Consider the following 13,083-nt stretch of genomic DNA (forward strand, 5'->3'; position numbering starts at 1 on the left):
AGCTTGATGTGCATCCCTAGAGGACCCTGCTCCTGGGGGCATTGAACTGAAAGGACAATGACAACAACAGTTTATTAATTGGACTCATGAGAGGCTTAGGCAGGGAGAGAAAGAGAAGCTGGAAGAGTAAGAAGGAAGGTGATAAAGACAGGAACATCTACAGCACAGGAGTTCAGGACAAGATTTCAAACTGGAACCAGCAACTCACTTTCTATGTGCCTGGGGAGTAAGCAGGCAGGGATTTGAAGGATGGCTTTACAAGCCTCACACTTTTTATAGGGAACATGGTCATTTTTCACCAGCAAGTTGTACCATCCCATGTCCTAAAAGCCTGTGCTCTGGGCACTTCATTATTTGCTTGTTTGTTACTAATATTTATGTGGCTGTGTCGAGTCTTAGGTGCTGTACACGGGATCTTCCATCCTCCTTGTGGTATATGGGATCTTTAGTTGCAGCATGTGAACTCTTAGTTGTGGTGGGTGGGATGTAGTTCTCTGTCCAGGAAATTGGACCTGAGTCTCCTGCATTGGGGACACAGAGTCTTAGCCACTAGACCACCAGATAAGTCCCTACTTGACTGTTTTAGGAACCTTATTTCAGTTAATATTCACAAGGGCCATATGAGATGGGAATTCCTTACGTTCATTTTTCCCCTGGAGGAGGAAATGGCAACCCACTCCAGTATTCTTACCTGGAAAATTCCAAGGACAGAGGAGCTTGGCGGGCTGCAGTCCATGGGGTTGCAAAGAGTCGGACACGACGGAGTGACTGAGCACACAACTCAGGTAGGTGGAGAAGAGGAGTTTTCATCGCCTCCCTTAATCTCTCTTTGCTCCAAGCAGGCATCTTACCTAAAAGAAGGCTAGCTGCAGAAATGGTGAGCCGTCATTATTCTCTAGTGGAAGCTACAGGTTGAATGGAAGATAAGGATAGCCATGAGCTTTAGCCTGTGGAGCTGAAACCTAACCAAGCAAGCTTAGGGGATAAATTGCCAGGACCTGGAGCTAGAAGCTTATATTGGATGCAACTGCAAGGGTTCCTTCAGGGCAACCTAAATCCAGCTCACTGCCCTCTCCAGGCAGAGGTTTGAGGGAGTTGCTAACAGCATGAAGTTTTCCTCAACATTTTAAGATCTTAAAAAAAAAAAAAATGTTTTGCTATCCACGAGGCTGACAGGATAATCTGCGCTGGTAGCTGTGTCCTTCCTGTTTGTCCTGAAGCAGTTCCAGCTGACCAGCCACTGGGAACCTGCTGCTTAAGCAGCTGGTAATGGACTGCAAAAACAACACGAGGAGGGCCTGGCAGGCCGGGGTCAGCGCCCTCCCGGAACTGAGAGCCTTGCCTTGCTGATAGGAGCCAAGGAATAGAGACGCAGGAGCACAGCTGATGTGTGCATGTCTAGCTGCCTTCTGCTCTGGGCTTACTTTGATTTTTTTTTTTTTTTGGCAGAAAATAAGAAATGCCTATAAGGCAAGTTCAAATCATATGGAAGAATATAAAGTATAAATTGAAACTCCTCTTCCCAGATCTCCCACTCACGACTGCTATTTACTGTCTATCTTTTCATATCTTTTTCTGCCAAATCTTAGCATAACTATGAGCTTACATTTTTAATTTTTTATTATCTAACATAAAATGGAAGGGATGTGTTGACCTTCAACTTGATAACAAGCTTTCCAAAATTCAATATCAATTTACCCTCCCACCAAAAGTGTATAAAAGGGTACATTTCCTCCCATCTTAGCCAACAGTGACTTATTTTGTAGTGAAAAAAAGTGCTAGTATGTAAACTGTAAAAATACCTCTCCTGAGACTTCCCTGGAGGTCCAGAGGTTAAGACTTCAAGCTTCCACTGCAGAGAACTTGGGTTCCATCCCTGGTCAGGAAACTAAGATCCCACATGCTGCATGGTGCAGCGGAAAGTAAAAACAAGACAAAAAAAAACCTCTCCCACTTTTTTCCTTTCCTTCCGTCCTTTCACCTGTGCTGTACTTCAGTCGTGTCCGACTCTTTGTGACCCCATGGACTGTAGCCTGCTAGGCTCCTCTGTCCAGGAGTGGGTTGCCATGCCCTCCTCCAGGGGATCTTTCCAACCCAGGGATTGACCCGACCCAGCCTCTCTCATGCATTAGCAGACAGGTTATTTACCACTAGCACCATCTGGGAAACCTGTCCTTTCACCTACTTTCTATTAAATTCACAACCTCTGACCCATGCATATTACAGAATTCCAAAGGTTTGTCAGCCAATGAAAAAACAAAGAGAGGGGGATTTTATGGCTCATCAACTGGCATACACAGAGATGCAATCTTCTGTAAAAGGTGATCACCCATCACCTATATTAACTAGAGTTCAAATGTACAGCTCTTTGACCGACAAAAAAAAAAAATGTATGTTCAAGACTTCTTGCTAAATTTGGGATCTCACTTGATCATCAGATAATCATGCAGTTTAAAAAATCAAGCATTATCTCCCTATTTTAGAGATGATAAAAAAAGGAGACTAACAAATCTGGGCGATGTGCCTAAGGTCACAGTGCTAGTCAAATGTGGAACTCTAAATCAGTATTCTCCCTCTTATGCTACAGCCACGATTTTTGTCTTTGTGTAAATAAAATATAGGGGTGTGTGTGTGTATGAACAATAAGTGCACAATGTGTAATCTGTGAGCACATATTTAGATCACACCCTGTTTTATACCAACAGACATATACTAGGTATAATCTCTATGTGTATAATACTGATACAATGTTTATAAAATGTAGTAGATTTTATATATATTGTGTTCAGGAGACACTAAGAGGTGGTTTAAAAATAAAACCCCACCTAAATGTCACCTGGCAGGCCCTGACAAATTCCTGACAAAAGTATGTCAGGGACTACAACATGACAAAAATAACACTGCTGTATGTCACATGTGTAAGTTGCTAAGAGAATAAAGCCTAAGAGTTCTAATTACAACAATTTTTTTTCCTATTTCTTTAATTTTGTACCTATATGAGATAAAGAATGTTCACTAAACTTCTTGTGATAATCACTTCATGCTATATATAAATCAAATCCTTATGCTATAAACTTAAACTTATACAGTGATATATGTCAATTATATCTCAATAAAACTTGGAGGAAAAAAAACATGTCAGAGACTAAAAAGAGTTGGGAAAGGAACTCTAAATGAGATCGCTTACAGTCACAATTCTGAAACAAATGATGTGTAACAGGGGTTAAGTGAATGGAATTTTGGAATCAGATCATCTGGGTTCAAGTCCTAACTTAACCACATGCTAGATGCATGACCTTGGACTACCAAGTTCAGTTCTCTGGGCCTCAGGTTCTTCATCTGTGATAAGGAGTTAAAATTCTCTACCTTATAGGATTGTTATTGAGAGGATGAAATGAGATAATACAATGAAATATCTTATAAGTCTTATAAGGAACATATAAGTCTCAGTAAGAGTAGTTATTATTAATTCTTATATGTTTGCCTATATTCTTATTATATTCAACATAGTTCAGCTGTACAAAGAACTAAGCCTATGACGGAAGAAGTGACAATAACAAATATTAGCATAACGATTCTCTATTGCTGCCCCAGCTGCTCACTAGAATCATCATCATCCGGTAAGCTGAAAACAAACTACTGATGTCTAGGCCAATGAAATCAGAAACTCTGAAGGTGTTGAGAATCACACCTTAAACAGAGGCTGCCATGAGTGTGAAGATTTGGAGGCTACTAAAATTCATGAATGAGGTTATATGAAAATCAAGGATTTAGGGACGTCCCTGGAGGTCCAGTGGTTAAGAATCTGCCTTCCAGTGCAGGGGAATGTCAGTTCAATCCTTGGTCAGGGAACTGAGATCCCACATGCTGCATGGTATGCCCCAAAAATTTAAAAATAAAAAATAATAATAAAAACAAGTTAAAAAAAAAACAAGCAAAACAAGTTGCCTCTGAGCTTTCTAACACCATGAACTGATAAATTCCTTTGTTGTTGTTACTCAGTTGCTCAGTCGTGCCCAAATTTTGCTACCCCATGGACTGTGGCACACCAGGCTTCCCTGTCCTTCACCATCTCCTGCAGCTTGCTCAAACTCATGTCCTTTGAGTCAGTGATGCCATCCAACCATCTCATTCTCTGTTGTCCCCTTCTCCTACCTTCAGTCTTCCTCAGCATCAGGGTCTTTTCTTGATAAATTCCTTATTCAAGTCTATTTTTTCTATTTGAAAGCATCCCAGAAAAGTATTTCTTATAGGTAGCAATAACAATGGACAAGGAATGCCTAGTGTTTCTTCCTATTTCACAAGAAAAAAACAAGTATTTTACTAGAGCCTCTTCCTTCTCTCTCTAGAACCCATAGCCCAAGGTAGGCTTCCCTAAGCAAAAGCAAATAAACAATAAACAAACAGAGCAAAAACTCTTCTTTCAAAGTCATAACCAATTTGAACTCAGGTCTCTTGAACCTATGGCAAAAGTCTTAGGTTCCCCTTGTTAAGTTGTTGAGGGGTTCATTAAGTTGTTGAGTTCATTCGCCAGTACCTTATACACAAGCAGTTCCCCTTGCCTGCCATATGTGCCTCCCTCCTCTGCATGGCAAATCCACCTTCAAGGTGCAAGTCAAGTGCCACTGCCCCCATTTTTCAGAGGCGGGGCAGGGAGGCTTTCCTTGGTCTTTCTGCTGCCGTCTGTTGTACACACCTTCATCATAGTGCTTCTCACATGCTAGGGTCCAGAGACTCTGTGCCAGTCTTCCCCACCAGGCCATGGCACCTCAAGGGCAGGGCTTCTGTCTTTTTCATCTCAGTATCCCCAGAGAGGAAGTATAAACTGGTGGTTCAGTAAACTGGTTTTAGAGGGAGATTGCCTAGTTTAAAATCCCAGCTCCTCCTCTTACTAGCTCTATTACCTATAAGAGAGTGTTCGCTGCCTCAATTTCTTCATTGTAAAATGGGTATTTAAAAATAATATCCATATCATAGACAACTGTTAAAATTAAACAAAGTCCTCTGGCAGAGGGCTTTGTGCAGGTTAGCTATGACGATGATTACAACTAACAGCAAAGACAATTAGTACCATCCTAGTCCCTGGCATGTTCTAAGCACATTGTTGAAAGTAAACAACAGGGACTTCCCTGGTGGTCCAGTGGTTAAGAATTCACCTTGCAATGCAGGGGATTCCGGTTAGATACCTGGTCTAGGAACTAGGATCCCACATGCCTTGGGGCAACTAAGCCCACGTACCACAACTAGAGAGTCTGTTCGCAGCAAAGAAAAATCCCAAAGGATGCAGTGAAGGTCCCGAGTTCACAACTAAAACCCAACACAGCCAGATAAATAACTTTTTTTTTTCAAAAAGTGAACAATAGTCAGATTTCTTAAAGACCTTTAATTTAATCCCAGAGAGGCAGAATGCTATTCTCTGATTACTGCTGAATCCCAAAGACTTTGACCCCAAGGGAAGAGGAATGTGAGGCCTCTGAGGGAGCTTATATGGCTCAGCCTTTGCAGTTCTAGTAATTAGGCCACCTCTGAACAGCTTCTTACAGTGGCCCTTTTTGTTCTGCATGCAACCATTTTGAAGTCTCCCCAAATCCATTAATTTCTGGGCTCAATGGCTTGTGTGGTCTTATTTTTCAAACATTTTAAGTTCCTTTTTTTTTTTTTTTCATAACAACTTAAACAGCACAAAAAGGAGAAAATAAATTATCACCTCCCTAGTCCTAACTTAAGAGGTAATTATTGCTTATTGCTTCCTGTATTTCCTTTCACACATTTTCTTCTTTTAGTTTCAGCTTTAACTGAGGTGTAACTGACAAATCATAAACTGCCTTTATTTAGAGTACAAATTGGTGAGTTTTAACCACACATATATACCTGTGAAGCCATAACCATGATCAAGATAATGTACCGTCCATGGCTTTCCCTAAGTTTCCTTCTGTTCCTTAGTAATCCATCCTTCACTCCCCCAATCCCCAACCCTGTCTACAGGAAACCACAGATCTGCCTTCTCTCACTATAGATTAGCTTACATATTCCAGAGTTTTACATAAATTAAATAGGACAAAAAGTACTCTTTTTGGGGGGTGGGGAGGGGAATCTGGCTTATTCTATGCAATATAATTACTTTGAGATCCATCATGTTATTGTATACATCAATATTTTGTTCCTTTTTAATTGCTGGGTAATATTCCATGCTATAGATATATCTCAATATATTTATCCATCCATTATTGATGGACATTTGAGATAGTTCCAGTTTTTTTCTGTTACAAATAAAACTGCTCTGAATGTTTGTGTCCAAGTCTGTGTAGACATAAAAGCCAGTCTGATTTGAGCAACTGTTAAAACAACAACAGCAACAGCTGTGAGTGATAGTGGGAACATGTGGATTGAACACAGATCTGACAGGCTATCCCACACATATGCTTAGCCACCATGCATGCTACCTTTCAGAAGAATGACCAGGTCAGTGAGGTCCTAAGTTAAACTGTGCCTTAACACAAATGGTTAAAGAATCTGAGTCTGCATTTTCAAATATTTTTCAAAAATACTGTTTCTTTTTAGTATGTTTAGCTAATATTTGCATAAAATCCTAAGCATCAAATTATCTAAACATTTACTAATAAGAATCATTGAGTTGCTGCAAACTTTGATTTCACCAGTCCAAGTTCCCAAGTTCCCACCTTGTACAGAGCCAACTCAAACACCATCACTTCTGGGAAGAATTCGGACAGGCACCAGTCATCCTGAATACACTGTGCAAGAAATCGAAACACTGACAAGAAACTCCCTCAGGGTAGGGATTTTGATCATTGCCATATTCCAGCACCTAGAGCCTTCTCTCTCTCTCTCTCTCTCTCTCTCACACACACACACACACAATTTTTTTTCTAAGTAGCTCGTTTCATTTTCAGACAGTTCAAGACCCTTGAGAGTCCCTTGGACTGCAAGGAGATCCAACCAGTCCATCCTAAAGGAGATCAGTCCTGGGTGTTCACTGGAAGGACTGATGCTGAAGCTGAAACTCCCAATACTTTGGCCACCTCATGTGAAGAGTTGACTCATTGGAAAAGACCCTGATGCTGGGAGGGATTGGGGGCAGGAGGAGAAGGGGACGACAGAGGATGAGATGGCTGGATGGCATCACTGACATAATGGACATGAGTTTGAGTAGACTCCGGGAGTTGGTGATGGACAGGGAGGCCTGGCGTGCTGCGATTCATGGGGTCGCAAAGAGTCGGACACAACTGAGAGACTGAACTGAACTGAATGATTATAAAGTCTTTCCTTACATATAGCAGATATTGACTATATTTTTTGTCTTAATTATGCCCTCTGGAGCCAAGTTTTCCCCATGAAACTAAAAAATATTTGAAAATACAGACCTAGACTTACTAACCATTTGTGTTAAGTCACAGTTTAACTTAGGACCACACTGACCTGGTCATTCTGAAAAGCAGCATGCATAGTGGCTAAGCATATGTGTGGGATAACCTACCAGATCTGTGTTCAATCCTAACTATAGCTGTGTGATATGTCGCAAATGTTTACTGTTATTATGTCCCAATTTCTTTATTTGTGAAATGAAGATAGTAAGAGCTATCAAGTAAGACTGTTGCAAGGATTAAATGAGAAAATATACTAAAGCCTCTTGCACAGTGTTATTATCATGGAATATCCTCCAGTTCTTTAAAGATTTGCCTAAGAGAACATCCACCAAACCACATACAAGGCTCCAGATATGGCCGCTCCAGGAAGAATTCTTTTATTTTTTGTCTGTCTTTAGTAGTGGTGCTAAAAATAATGAAGATCCCCTCCCCTCAGGGTTTTCCACAGGATTTTCTTTAGAATCATTCATTCAAAATCTCATACCTGTTCAACCTGTTTCTAGACTTAATTACAGGATGCAATATTCTTATTGATTTGGGGTAATTATTCCAAAATAACAAAATCTTTTTGAATCTTGACCCTGTTAGCTAATTCATTAGATACTGTTCCCAAATTTGTCATCTACCAATTTAATAAAAACACTTTCTTAAGCCCTTGATGAAAATACCAAGGAGGACAGGACCAACAACCCTGAATCAGTTCACATTGACATGAGCTGTTTAACCCATACAACCTAGCACACCATATTAGAATCTTGTCACATTTTTTGTCATTTCCATCATAATATCAATGAACTCTGTAAATGTCTTTCTAAAATCAAGACACAGTGAAACTATTGCATCGCCTGAATTCACACATCTAGTAACTTTATCATAAAATAAAATACAGACAATTTGATAGGAAATATTCCTAGAAAACTCATTCCAAGTGATAACATCTTTCTTTATGAAGTGTCAATATAACTATTTAATACACTATTCTGAGATTTATTTTTTCCTGTGATCAATATCCTGCTACTGAAGCTCTGAAATCTGCCCCTTTCTCATTTATGGAACTGATATTTTCATGTTTCCTGCGTTCTGACACCCTTTCATTTTGCCACAACTTCTCAAGGGTTCTTTTAAAGTTAAAATATTTATAACTTTATGTTCAATGATAAAAAATTGCTGGTAGATCCATGATACCATCAACAAATTATTTTACTACTATGGAATATAATTCTCTGGGCCCAGAAATTTTGGGGGCATTCTTTAAAAAAAATTGGGGAGGAACATTTTTTAAAAGCTCTTTTACCAAAAAAAAAAAAAAAAAGCTCTTTTACCATCCTCCTTACTCGCTCTGACTTCAATTTCTTCACAGCATTGTTCGTGTCTTTATACTTGCTACACTAGACCCTTTGACCTTTCAGTGTCTGCATGTCTAGAGTTTTGGTCTCAGTGCCTCTTTAGTGTGAGAAAGGAAAACGAAAAACAACCAAATCAACAAAAGTCAGTCCTGGCCCACACTCGTCCTTGTTACATCTCTCCATTAATTTTAAACTTGATAACTTAAAATTCATTCATCAGATATTTTGATGTATAATTTTTTAAACTTTTGAATTACTGGCATTTAAATAAATAAAAGTGTATTAATTTCTAGTGACATTCCAAAGTAACCATGAATGATTTTAGACTATTTGTTTACGCTCTCTGTGCTTCAGTTTTTTCATCCATAAAAATCGGATAACAGTACTGGCTTCATAAGATTTTTGTGAGGATTAAATAACTTTGTATATGTCAAGTACTCAGAATAGTATGTGATACACAGCAAGTATTATTTGTTGTTTCATTGTTAGCCCAAGGCATGCGTGTGTGTAGTAGACATTACTGAACACTTGAGGAGACATTATAGAAAAACAAACTGAACTTGATCATCATTTCTTCACCAAAGCCTCCTTGCTTATCTAGTTTTCAAACCCTTTCCCCTTCCTTTGACCTCTCAGAAATGCTGTTCCCCTCTCTCTGTTATGCAAAACAACTGACCTCTTCACCGGCTAACTCTACCCTAGGTCTTCTCTACAAAGACAGACTCCTGACTATGCTCTGCTAACCAGTGAGCATTTTCCCCAGAGCCAACCTTTCAGGGCCCTTTTCCCTTCGTATTCCCCAAGAGCCCCTGGGAGAATCAGGAATCAAGATAGAGGTTCATTTCCCTATCAATATGCGTTTTGTCACCCTCCTTAAAAGAAAGAATCTGTAACAAACAATTATCAGTCCAAACTGCGATTTTTAATTACTGAGACTTATTACCATTTTAAATACATATTTTAAACACATTTTAAAATACACATTTTAAACATGTTTATGTTTAATATGTTAATATTCTATTAACTTCCTTATGCTTGTGGCTCTGACAGTAAAGGATCTCCCTGCAATGCAAGAGACACAGGAGACACAGTTTTGACCCCTGGGTTGGGAAGACCCCCTAGAGGAGGGAATGGCAGCTCACTCCAGTATTCTTGCCTGGGAAATCCCCTGGACAGAGGAGCCTGGCAGGCTACGGCCCCATGGGTTTGCAAAGAGTGGTCCACCACTGAGAGACTAACACTTTCACTTTCAAAACACACATTTTAAACGTATTTTAATATATTCTATTAACTTTCTTAATATGAAATGTCATCAGTGTGTTGCTTGGGTCTTGATATTTTAATTAGTCTGATGTCACTGAAAACTGAGGTTTTGAAAACTCGTCTGGGTTTCCTAATTCTGAAAAGAAAAAAGTCAAGAAGGATGTAACGGGCTCGTTTACCCACAGATGCAGCCCTGATTCTGCCTAAGAGGGGAAGGAAATCACAAGTAGAACTTGAGGGGTGCTGCTTCCTTGGTTTCAGTGAATGACTGGGCATCTTCTCCTCCACTCTCCCAAGTTCTCCCAGTTGCTATTTCTCCTTCCAAGCAAGGACCTGGCCAGACCTGCAGGAGCCCCCTATTCCTAACCAATTCCAAAGGGAGACGGGAAGGTCTCCTAGGAGATACTGGACTTCCCGCCACTAAAGGCAGTTGGGGGCTAGGTGGTAACGATAGCTTACGGTGAAGGATGTCGGATTCATGATCTCTGGACCAGGCTTGATCACTCAAGAGCTTTTATGTAGCAGAGTGTCATTAAAGTAAGAAAGGGGACAGAGAAATCTTCTGACACAATCAGAAGGGGGACAGAGAGTGCCCCCCTCACTAGTGTTAGCAAGAGAGTTGTATACTTTTTAAATTAGTTATTACAATAAATCAAAAGAATGCAGTAAAGATCTTACTAGACTCACTCCCATAATTTACATTTTAAAATAACAGGATTAGCCAGAAGGTTTTCAGGAAGGAGACACTGTCCTCAAGCAGGACATATTGTTGTTATATAATCCTTAGTTTAAACTGAGTTGTTTGTTGTGTAATCATCAGTTCTGGGCTTAAAGAAAAAAACATTTTATGTGACTAAGGAATGCAGAGAAAAAAAAGATGTTCTCCTTTCCTCCTCTTTGAGAATTCCAGCTTTGAGAGCCCCAGACCCCTTTCTCCTCTTCGGGGACCTTGGACTTCTTATCAACCTGCCTAGGAATTGACTCTCTCAATAAGTAGAAAATTAAAAGATGAGACTAAGCTACAAGGCATGTCAGACCAGTTATGTCTGATTATGCAACCCAAAGTGTCCCAAGACTTCATTAGACCAAAACTATAAAGTCATACCTCTTTAATATACATGTTGCCATAACTCCAGGACTGCATGGAGATCCAACCAGTCCATCCTAAAGGAGATCAGTCCTGGGTGTTCTTTGGAAGGACTGATGTTGAAGCTGAAACTCCAATACTTTGGCCACCTGATTCGAAGATCTAACTCATTGGAAAAGACCCTGATGCTGGGAAATACGGAGAGCAGGAGAAGAAGGGGACAACAGAGGATGAGATGGTTGGATGGCATCACTGACTCAATGGACATGGGTTTGGGTGGACTCTGGGAGTTGGTCATGGACAAGGAGGCCTGGCGTGCTGCAGTTCATGGGGTCACAAAGAGTCAGACACAACTGAGCAACTGAACTGAACTGAACCATGACTCCAAGTCGTCTTCTCTAGAATGTGAGTAGCTGATTCCCACTAGATCTCAGTTTTCTTTCCTGTTTATTTGTAGCAGGAATCACAGAAGAAACCCAACATGATCTTGGCATTTGCAAATTTCCTCCCCAAGTACACTTGCCACCCTTGCTGCTGCTCCACATCTCCCAAACCACGAGATGCTATCCGGGGACTGGACTGTCTCCTCCCTCATGCTGGATACTGCTGCTGCTCTCCCCAAGGTGTGTCTCCCCAACATGGACATAGGCTTCATCCTTCCCTCCCCAAAGCACAGAGAAGACCAGCATGTGAGTGTCAAAAAAATGTCTGACAGAAGAATTGAGTCCCACGAGAGTCATGACACTGAAATGGAGAGACACCTAAACTAGAGGGGATATATCACAGCTTTCTGAATTTGTTAGGACACACACTCACAAGGGGAACCTCTACCAGAGCTGGCTCCATGGGCCTTCAACTTGTGCAATCACACAGACCCCCATGCTTACCAGGGCCCCACATTTAATATTCTGCTGTTGCCATCTTTTTTTGTTTGTTTTGGCTTTTTAATTAATTTGTATTGGAGTATAGTTGCTTTACAATGTTATGTTTATTGTTGCCATCTTGAAATTCTTAATACAGTTTTGAACAAGAGGTCCTGAATTTTCATTTTGCCTTGAGTCTTGCAAATTATGTAGCTACTTACACTCCCTACTTCTTAATTGAGATATAATTGGCATATATATAACAGTATATTCATTTTAGGTATACGATATAATGATTCACTATTTGTACATGCTGTGAAAAGATCTCCACAATAATTCTGGTTACAATTCACCATCACACATTGTTACAATCACGCCCTCTATGAACCATTCCTCTCCCAAACTCCCGACCTGCCTATGTTTGCAGAGACCAGATCACTCTCACCACCCAAAGTGTCTATGATTATGCCCCTTGTACCTGGAGTTCTGGTCCAACTCCAGGCATAAAACTGCTCCAGAGATGCAACCTTACCCACAACAAAGACAACCAAGTAGGTCACTTAGATGAAACTGTCTGCCGAGTTCCAGAACCACAAGGCAGTGAGTAAGGTGCTTTGATTTTAATATGAATAGATAACCAGCATATAGCTGGGGGTCATACAGATCAGATCATCCAAATGTGGTTATCTAAAGATCCAGTCGGGGCTTCCCAGGTGGCGTTAGCAGTAAAGAACATCCCTGCCAATGCAGGAGACATAAGAGATGCATATTTCATTCCGGGTTGGGAAGATCCCCTGAAGAAGGGAATGGCAACCCACTTCAGTATTCTTGCCTGGAGAATCCCCATGGACAGAGGAGCCTGGCGGGCTACAGTCCGTGGGGTCGCAGAGTCGGACACGACTGAGCAACTAAGCAGAGCACAGACCAAAAACCAAGCAAACAACCAAAAGTTTACCTGAGACAGGGTTTGGTTGAGCGATTTGGAACTACATAGACTTACTCTGCACATGAAGATGTTTTGGGGAAAAGCCAGAATGTTCCATGATACCAGAACATTCTGAAAATTTTGCTGTTCTCATCTCACCTCCACCCTTCATCTCCTCAGTCTCCCACCTTCTCCTTCTCCTCCCTTCCTCCAC

The sequence above is a fragment of the Cervus elaphus genome, chromosome 20 (genome assembly GCF_910594005.1).
Source record: "Cervus elaphus chromosome 20, mCerEla1.1, whole genome shotgun sequence".
NCBI lineage: Eukaryota > Metazoa > Chordata > Mammalia > Artiodactyla > Cervidae > Cervus > Cervus elaphus.